Genomic DNA, 10,602 nt, shown 5'->3' with positions numbered 1-10,602 from the left:
ACCACTGTTAGATTACGTTCTGCAAATTTCATATTTTTCGACTCCTTAACAATCTTATAATTCAGAGGGAAAATGTATGTAGGACAAAAATTATCGGTCCATCTTAGACCGAGTGTTCCTGATATGAGCATGATACCAACAATACAGAATAACAGCACTACTACAGAGGCCTACTGGTTGCTGTACATGAGCTGTTGTATATCAGCAGTTGTTTTGATTTTTTCACTTGTCTTTTTCCTCTTTTCAATGCTAATATATAATTACAAATCACGTTTCTCATGTTCAAATCTAACTATTACAAATGATGTCACAAAAGTACAACAACCCTCATGCATGGACTAGCAACACCATAGCAAACATCTGAGATACCATAGAAATCATCTAAGGTTCCATAGCAACTTAGTGACCACCAGAGATACCATAGCAATGGCCCTGCAACACCTTAGCAACTACCTGTGACAATATAGTAGTGGCCTTGTAACACCTTAGCAACCACCTGAGATGTCGTAGCAAAGACCTAGCAACTCCTTGGCAACCACTTGGGATGCTGTAAAATTGGCCTAGCAACACCTTGGCAACCACTTGGGATGCTGTAAAATTGGCCTAGCAACACCTTGGCAACCACTTGGGATGCTATAAAATTGGCCTACCAACATCTTGGCAACCACTTGGGATGCTATAAAATTGGCCTAGCAAAACCTTAGCAACCACCAAGGATTTCATAATAACAGCTTGTCAAACCAGCGTAAAGTTCATTCACAACCATTGCCCATCTAGTTATCCCCTGCTGACCTTCTGAATAAAAAACAAGGCATAGTATCTTGAATTACTCATAAGTTCACTAACTGTCTATCATTCAAGCATCCTGTGCAAAGCATTTATTTGTAAAGACTGCACCAAAGATGTCTGTTCCCCATTAAAGCCCATCACAGGAAAACAGGCAAGGATTCCCGGAGATCACAATATAAAAGCAGTCTGCAGTTCAAAGAATCCCTGGCTCGCAGTAATAGTGTTGTGCAACCGATTACCAAAACATTCCTTGAAATTTCGGATACACAGATAGTGGAATATTTTCTGACCATGTTATGCCTTGTGCTGTAGGACAGGATATATGTGGAAACAGAAATTTGATAAATGTGTCCGTTTCAAATAATGAAGGATATTTCTGCATAATGCAGTGGTTGAAATGTAAACAAAGTCATTGAGATGTGGTTTGATGTGAAGTGACTCATTGTAGAGAAACGTGTGTACCCAGATTTCCTTACAGTGGTGGTGGTAGGAACCAGAGGTCGTGATGTATACGCAATGATTTTCTTCACTCTTTAAAACTCCTAAAACTTCCAGTAAACCTTTGAGTCATGGTTGATAATGGTGAAATAGTTGTAAATCTGGAAAATGGTGTGTTTGGGGTTGTTATTTTCATCCTGCATGTACCTCTCTGCCACGAATCGTTCTAAAAACACACGGTTTAGGTAAGAAGCTTCTCTCAAAAGTATCACAAAGCAACGTTTCAGACATCACGTGGCGTATTCATAAACATTTCATGTAATGGTTTTCTGTGAGGGGCTTATAGAGGCATAAACACTTGGACATCTGGTCACCACCACTAAGTAGGTTTCCTAAAATGGAGCATTTCACATCAAACCACTGTGAGTCACTTTGTTTACATCTTAACCGTTGAGTTATGCAGACATATTGGAATTGTCCTGTAATGCTGTTGCACAGATTTAGCCTAATTAGAATGCTCACCACTCTTATATAACTTTAAAAGAAACGTGTGTTGGGTCAACTTCATGCATATTTGCAAACGGCCCAACTCTGGATCTGTGGGAACTGTTACATAATCTGAATCACGACTTGTTGAGTCACTACTGACTGGCATGTGGCCCTTTCAGTAACCAGAGGCAGACCTATGAACACCTATGTCCAGCCAAGTGGCAAAACACAATCTGTTATTCATTCACAAGGCAAGCCCATCGGTTATGAGGAATCACAAGACGCTTCTGTGTGTGGTGGCTGCTTTCCCACTTGGATTGCTCTGGACACACACAGGGAGCGCAGAGCTGCTGCTGGAAGAGAGTCTTTCCGTGTTCATAAGTTTCAATATTTAAAAAAAAAGGCAATGAATATTCATTTCCAGGATAAACTGTGTAAACTTTAACGATGTCCTGACTGAATTTTCTGCGTCTTTGTGCCACATGATGAGGAATGTGGATCACACAAGTCACATGAGAGTGAACTGTCTGGTGAGTTTAAGGCCTTTTTGCTGGATCATCCACATAAACAACATAAATCAACATTTTTACTGGGGCGCACGCCTCCCATGAGCCTCTGCCCTGCATGCTCCTGGTTGGCTGTGTGCCCCGTGGCCGTCACTATAACATTAGCACTGTCCTTTGCATGAAGCCTGAAGTTCACTGGCTGTGAAAAAGCTCTAAACAGAGCTTTAGATTAGCTCAGCTTTGTGTTTGGTGGAAGCATTAATAAGCAGGCTGACCAGTCAGAGCCGAGGCGTCATAGTTACTGCTGTGCTTTTGCTCATTTTTAATGCTTGGAGCTCCATGCACCATTAACGTTGACACCTTTATCGGCATTAGTGTTCAGTTCAAACATTTTTTTTCCTCTCCCTGAGTTCTCAAACAGACAAAAAAGCACTTCGGAATTGATGGGAAGGTTCAGTACAACATTCAAGTAATCAATAACCCATTGTCACACATCCAGAGAACCCCCACTCAGACTCCATCTCCCAGGAGTCTGTACAAGACCATATGACTTTGGAGTCTCGCTCACACACCTATCAGCGTTCACGGTCTCCTGGATTCTAATGTGATTCACCTGTGTGTAGTATGTATAGTATAGTATTCCCATCAATCTCCGGCAGGGTCGCGGGGGGGTGCTGGAGCCTATCCCAGCAGTCTTCGGGCGAAAGGCAGGATACACCCTGGACAGGTCGCCAGTCCATCGCAGGGCAGACAGACAGACACAGACAGTCACTCACACTCTCACACCTAGGGGTAATTTAGCACGTCCAATTGGCCTGACTGCATGTCTTTGGACTGTGGGATGAAACCGGAGAACCCGGAGGAAACCCACGCAGACACGGGGAGAACATGCAAACTCCACACAGAGAGGACCCTGGTCACCCGGCCGGGGAATTGAACCCAGGCCCTCCTCACTGTCAGGCGACAGCGCTACCCACCACGCCACCGTGCTGCCAAAAGGTAATATAGTGACAGGGTAAACTTCAGATCATAGATAAGTACTGCAGAGTTTTAATTCTTCCACAAGGGGGTAGTCAAACTTCATGTGAGCTTCCCAGATCACATCTCAGTCTTCTGCAAGAGCATTTAACAAATGTTGCTTTAATTGAACTACATCTGTGAAAATGGGACAGTGTGAAATCTAACACTAACAGTTAAAAGGAAATGCAGTGTAACAAACACAGCATAAAAATATAATGCAAGTGCAACAAATACAAACAATATAAAAGAACGTCTTGATACAATCCAGAATTCATAGCTTAATCAAACAAGGGCAAGGTGTCCTGGCTCAGTAGCAGCAAAATAGCCTCAAACTGTGATACAAACTTTTAAGCAGCGCTGTATATCTTCAAAGGACATCTGTGTGAGTGTGGACATTAATCCATTGAACCGGTGTAGCTACATTGTTTATACATCCTGATTCACATGTAGTCTAGTTAACGCTCATGGGAATTTTTGCACTTAAACGCTTAAACCAGGTAAACTAGTATGGAACTAGAATTCCTCTCTACTGTAAGACTAACTCGGCCAATTCACATGGTTTTCCAAGAAATTACTGAATTATAATCCTCAGAATGTAATAAAAGCATTTTAACGGAAATATGGAAATATCCTGAATCCATGTCCGGCCCCCGATACGTTTCCCTCTTTAAATGTCCAGAATCTTACTTTTAGTTGGCAAATTATACTTTCAAGTATACTTGAAAATTAAGGGGCTGTGTTTTCTGGTGCCACTTGTGGTACCGTTTCAATGAATGCACATACTCACATTAAAGATATTTAAGGATTTATTTTATTAATAGGAATTTTTAATGCAGTTATTAATAAGCTACATTCTGTAATAATGCAGACTGCAAAGGCACCGACTGCAACTAAAATCCAATTATCAGCATCAACAGAGAAATTGAACACATTCCTATAATAAAAAATGATGCCTCACTAACACAGGGTCAAGATTTATTACTAATTAGATGATAGTCAGATTTCAATTTGAATTCCTTGCACAGAAACATTCTAAAGGATATTTATGCAAATATAGTAAATGTGAAAAGAACAAATGAAGAAACATTTTGGTTCATTTTTCAGAAAAAAGCTCTAAAAAGCTAAAACATAAAACTGGATGAAATGATCTGATTTCTATGAAAGATAAAATATAGACACTGAACTACAGACCATAGAAAAGTACTGCAATGGTTGAACGTCACCTCCAGGGGGCAGACTAATTCCATGCTCTTTATATCTGTAATGATAGCCCAAGCATATTTACATGGTCATGTTGCTTACCTAAAAATTCACATGGTCAGTAACTGACCTACTGACCCCTGATGGATCTCAGACTCAAATGTTACTGCAGTTATGTGACCCTCCTCTTTAGCACAACAGTATCTGGACACGAGGGCTCCAAGTTCATACTGAGGACTCAATTATAGACACTAAGAAACAGTAACTGTGTGTTTAGACTCTTAACATATTAAAGCTAATATACATCATCTGAGTGGACAGCAAAGCACTTTTTTAGGTCATTCTGGATCTGCTAAATGCTGTAAATGTAAATCAGTGATCACAGCTCTCCTCCTGAAGATCTACTTTCCTGCAGAGTTTAGTTCTAACCTACGTCTGTTGCTGCACCCGTTACCCAACATTACTGCATCTGATCTAGTCGGTCAGAGAATTCTGAAGCAGTCCATTAGTGGGAGCAGGTGTGACAGACTGTGATTAAAATACAGTCCACAGGAAGGTGGACCTCCAGGATCAGGGTTGGTGACCAATGATGTAATGATGATCATTTTATAAGTATCAGTTTACCACTAAGACGCTTTTCTCACAGATCCACTGAAATGCGTAATGGCATGGAATGTCGTTCCAGCTCTTCATACTACCTAAAATCTCAGCACAGTCCTCATTTTTCTGATGATCATTTGGTTCTCCTTGATTCCAGAACCTGAAAGCCAGAGAATTACAATCAGTCTCTGATCAGTGCTCATTTACTCCTTCAGCTCAAATCTCTCTGTGTTCAGTCAAATTCATACAGTTTACAACACTATCAGTTACCAAAAGAAACAGGTACTGTTCGCATGCCTTTATCTGTTGAAAGGTACTTTTGGTACTTGAAATGGTGAAAATACCCATTTAATCTGCTTCCTACCTAGTGGTCAGCGCTGATCCGTCCACCCATTTCCAAACTCCCTCTTTTTCACCGTCAGTCAGACCAATCCAAGCTTGACTGCTGCCCAGAGTGTTAAGGATGAACTCCTGCCATTGATATTAGAATATGCTGAATAACAGTGGGTTGTGGTCCCTTTTCTACTCTCTCTCTCTCTCTCTCTCTCTCTCACCTGTTCTTCTCTGCTGTTTATGATCAGCAGGTCTGCTCCTCTCTTTGTGCAGTCCTGTCTGCTCTCACTCCAGCTCATCACTCCAGTAGAGAAGTAGTAAACACTGATTTTGAAAACCTTCCACCCCTGCTGCATTGCCTTCTCTATGCGTTGAACACAGAACACATACTGTACATACGGTACTGTGAAAAACTCAGAGCCCACCCTTTCATTTATTCAATGTCTTGTCAAAACAGCCATTAAGGTCGACATATATTTAACAAAAAAGAAAACCCATATTTCCCAGAAAAAAACCTTCCAATCTTAATGCAAATCAGTTCCAGCTCTGTCCTTCCATCAAAAGCTGCTCACAAACATCTCACTAACATTATGTTCCTCTTCAAGGGACACTGACAGGAGCATTCCCAGAAGCATACGAAGGTCTGCTTGGGAAAGGCAAAGGAAAATGAGTAAAAAAGTAGGATTTCCCAAAACTTATAGCGACTCTGGCTATTTTCAGTCATAAACTGAACAGAACCTTCTGGAAAAAGCAGATCTTTTGACTTCAGATTCAGATGTTTTTCTTTACCCAAAGTTGTGGCTGAGAGAGAGTGCGGCCTGGGAGTCTGGAAAAAACTTCTTGTTACATAGGTTTCCTCTTTTTTCCCAATGCTGAGAAATGAATAACTTAAAGGACATTTTGACAGCAAACTAAATAAATGAAAGGTAATCTTTGACTGTTGTACAGTACTGAATAGACACAAACGCCACATAACTTCCACAACTTTTTTGTAATAATATGTAATGTGTGATTAAAAGTGGAATTTGACTGAGTTTCTCCAAAGATTAGTTAACCAATTTAGAGATGATCTGCTCACCCAAATTAGAGAACTTCTGAAGACGCTCTCTCTGATTCTGAAGCTGACGCTGAAGCTGGTCTCTCTCTCTAGTCAGGTTGGTGTAACTGGTCTGTAACTGGTCTCTCTCTATAGTCAGGCTGGAGCAGCTGGTCTGTAACTGGTCTTTCTCTGCAGCGAGCTTTATCCACAGTGCTGTGATGGCAGCCAGCAGGAGAACACACAGCAGCCCCAGACACACTGCAGCCAGTCTGTAGAATCCTGAAAACACAGTTAGATACATATATACTAAAAATCTAGGTGAATTATTTGTTGTTCAATGAGGTGGAGTGATGTGGGACATGCCAGTATTTTCCATAAATGAAGCCCCCCATTTTAATATTGGTTTTATCTAGCCTTCATCCACTTGGCCTCGTCAAGCCCCCATCTTATGGGCTGTACCACCATAGAGATGTAAGAAAATATTGATACATTTGAGTATCACGATATTATGTTCTGTGATATTGTATCAATTCTCAAAAAAAAGCACTGATTTTTAAATAATAGCTTACATGCAAAGATTTGTGTCAGACCATGGTTCATTTTCTGTTTTCTTTTGAACCCCCAACTGCTAGATGGTGGTGTTGAAATCTATATTTAGCCATTAGAGTCTCCAGTGTAAACAAAGTGTGTGGGTGCACCACTAATGACTTAGACTGGTGTTCTATTAATTTGTCCTAACCATCAAGCAAGCATGGCCATATTATTACTATAACATAGTAACTTCAGCCTTACTTCTAATCTATTGTACAGTCTATTGTATTGTCCATTATTACAACCCCATTTCCAAAAAACGTTGGGGCGTTATGCAGAACGTGAATAAAAATAGATGAATGAATGAAATGATGTGCAAATCAAAAAAACTACATTTTTAAAGCAAAATACTACAAAGACAACAGACCAAATGTTGAAACTGAGAGATTGTATTGTTTTTTGAAAAATATATGTCCACTATGACTTTGATGCCAACAATACGTTCCAAAAAAGTTTGAATGGGGCATTTTTTTACTGGGTCTTTTTACTATTTCCATTGAAATTGGGTTTAAATGATTTGCATATTATTGCATTTTGTTTTTATTTGCATTTTGTACAGCATCACAACTTTTTGGTAAATGGGGTTGTACTACTTATCAAAACGTGCAGTCGTGGGCTGGAGGTTAGGGATCTGGCCCTGTGACGGGAAGGTTGCCGGTTCGATCCCCAGGGCCGACAGTCCATGACTGAGGTGTCCTTGAGCAAGACACCTAACCCCCAACTGCTCCCCGGGTGCCGTAGATAGGGCTGTCCACCGCTCCGGGCAAGTGTGCTCACTGCCCCCTAGTGTGTGTGTTCACTAGTGTGTGTATGTGGTGTTTCACTTCACGGAGGTGGAATTTCCCCGGTTGTGGGATCAAAAAAGTATCACTTAATCACTTACAGCAGCAGAACTTGCCCAGAAAACATGAAAACAATGCTGGACAAAGCTGTTTATAAGCTATTGTAATCAGTTGCTTTAAAATGCTTAACATTTCAAAATGATAACATTTGATTTGCTGGACTTCAAGTTACAAACATCTGTTATACGTCACTGCTGATACAACTTCATCACTGTACTCTGCTAGGTGACTCATTAGCATGCCACATGGCTAACACAAACAAAAAAGAAATGCAATACATACCAACAATACCAAAAATGCAACAAAACCACAGTTCTACTCCAGGTTTACAGCCAGACAAAGCAATTACTCACATTTATTAGGTACAATTAGGTCCAGAAATATTTGGAGGTTGACAAAGTTGTATGTTATTTTGGCTGGTCAGCACAGCAAAGTGTGGACTTTTAGCTCTTGTTTACATCCAAATTGGAATCGAATTACAACCACTTTCATACATAGCCGCCCATTTCTAGGGGCTCAAAGCAGAAAAAAAGGTTGGGAATTGATTTCAATTGTTGTATTTGTATTTAAAATATGTTGCTGTTAACTCTCACTATGAAGTCCAAAGAGCTTCACTGCCAGCCAAACAAGCCATCATGAGACAAAACAAGGCAAACACATCAGAGAGATAGCAAAAACATTAGGTGTGACCAACTATTTAGGACATTCTTAGAAAGAGAAATTGCACTGGTCAGAAGCTCAGAAGCATGAAGACCCAGAATACGATGGAAAACAACACAAGAAATCTTTACCAGGTGAAGACAAATCCTTCACAGCAGATGGCCACATCAACAAGATCATCAAGATTATTAAAAATTAATACAGTAAATACAGAGGGTTCATCACAAAACGTGAACCAAATCAGGGTGACCAAATTAGAGTTTAGAAACAAGTAAAAAAAACATCTTACAGACAGGTAAGACAATGAACAACTTGTACCAGAATTATGGGAGTAAGGAGACAGGAAGGAACTGCTCGTGATCCAAAGCATACCACCTCATCTGGAGGTAGTGTTATGGCATGGGTATGCATTGCTGCCAATGGACCTTTTCCCCCTGTTGATGATGTAATTCTGAAGTGTATATGGCTACATTATTTGCTTAGATTAAGCCAAATGCTTCACAATCACTGATCTATAATGCCATGTCGATGATGTACAATGTCATGATATTAATAATGCATGTTGATCCTGGTTTTTCCCCGTGTCCCCTTTGCTGGTCTAGACACTGCCCCGAGTCTGGGTAATGTTTGCCTACAGGTTGTAGGCAAACTGATTGCACTGATCAATGCACTGATCAATTATTGCACTGATCAATGCATTTCCCTTCTATTCGAGAAGGTTGTAGCCTTGGTACAGAGACTGGATCAGCAGGCCTCTCTGGGAATGTCTTGCAGAGGTTGGAAGAACGGCCATAATTATGGCGTTCCCCAAAGATTCTTCTACTGGAAAAGGGTTATAAAGCCCACTCATAATTGGCAACGGTCTCCTTAACATGAGTAGGCAGTTTCATAAAGTCATCAAAAGTTCCTTCACTAAACATAGACTTACACACTATTCACATAAAAGACTGCTGTTCCAGAAAGACATGTAAATTACATGAACATAAATCTTTCATTTCTTCTGTGAATATCTGAAACTTGAGACTGGCTACTGCACCCAGGTTAGATCTGGAGTTAAGTTTCATCAAATCGCTGAATCTAGACCCTGTTTGGACAGATTTAACCACTCTGGCGTTTAGAGTCTTGAGGGACTTGCCCTCCATTGGCGTTCAGTTGTAGAGAAATGTTCAGACTTGGATTTCTTTACAGGGGTGGTGATAGGAACGTCTACAACACAAACATAGCTATTTTAGTTACTATCCAAAACAACCAACGAACCTGCATGTCAACCTTCATATCCAGAGGTAGATGTAACCTACTTACCTGTGTATTGAGGACCTGTTGAATGTGAATGGGAGGTTTTGTCCACTTTCTCAGCATTCCTGTGAGGAACAGCTTCATTTTGGATTTGTACATTCTTTCCTGAATTTACTGTTGGGTCGTTTGTTTGTATCTTGCCTTTATTACTGTCGAATGAATTCTCATAGCCATCTACAACATATCCGGTATTTTCATATATATTTTCCATCATCTCCATTCTGCTCTGATAAAACCTTGAGCAATTAGTAAGTCTATCTGACACGCTGAGCTCTATAAATGCCTCTGTGTGTGTGTGGTGATAACGGTGATATGAAGTAGTGTGCAGCCATGCAGATGATGGCAGGAAGTTGCAGAGGAACTTCTGCTGCAGAGTAGCGGTGGTCTTCAGAGATATGTACTTTTCTCCTGATTAAAGTTATTATTGTTCAAGCAAAATTACATTTTACATTATTACACCTCAGTACTGGGCAAATGTCAAAGAACACCCTTCTATTTAGTTAACTTCCAGACTAGACAGCTATTAATTAAAGATATTCTTTTTTTGTCAGAGAATAGCACAGAAACAGCACTATATTAGGAACAGAAGCTAAGAGGTGTGCTACTTTTTGTAGGTAACTACAAATTTTTGTAGCTGCTACAGTTCAATCAAATGTAGCTAGTAGCTGTAGCGCCTACAATTGTTGTGCAGCTGTAGTGATCATTTTAGCTGCAATTTCCACTACAGTCGTCAGGCAGTCCGCACAAATCTAAAGCACAGAATGCGGTCGTTAACTGGGCTGGAGGTGACTGCACTAAG

Source organism: Pygocentrus nattereri, chromosome 22 (assembly GCF_015220715.1).
Source record: "Pygocentrus nattereri isolate fPygNat1 chromosome 22, fPygNat1.pri, whole genome shotgun sequence".
NCBI classification, from domain to species: domain Eukaryota; kingdom Metazoa; phylum Chordata; class Actinopteri; order Characiformes; family Serrasalmidae; genus Pygocentrus; species Pygocentrus nattereri.
The sequence above is the reverse complement of the archived record's forward strand: the minus strand, read 5'-3'. Positions refer to the sequence as shown.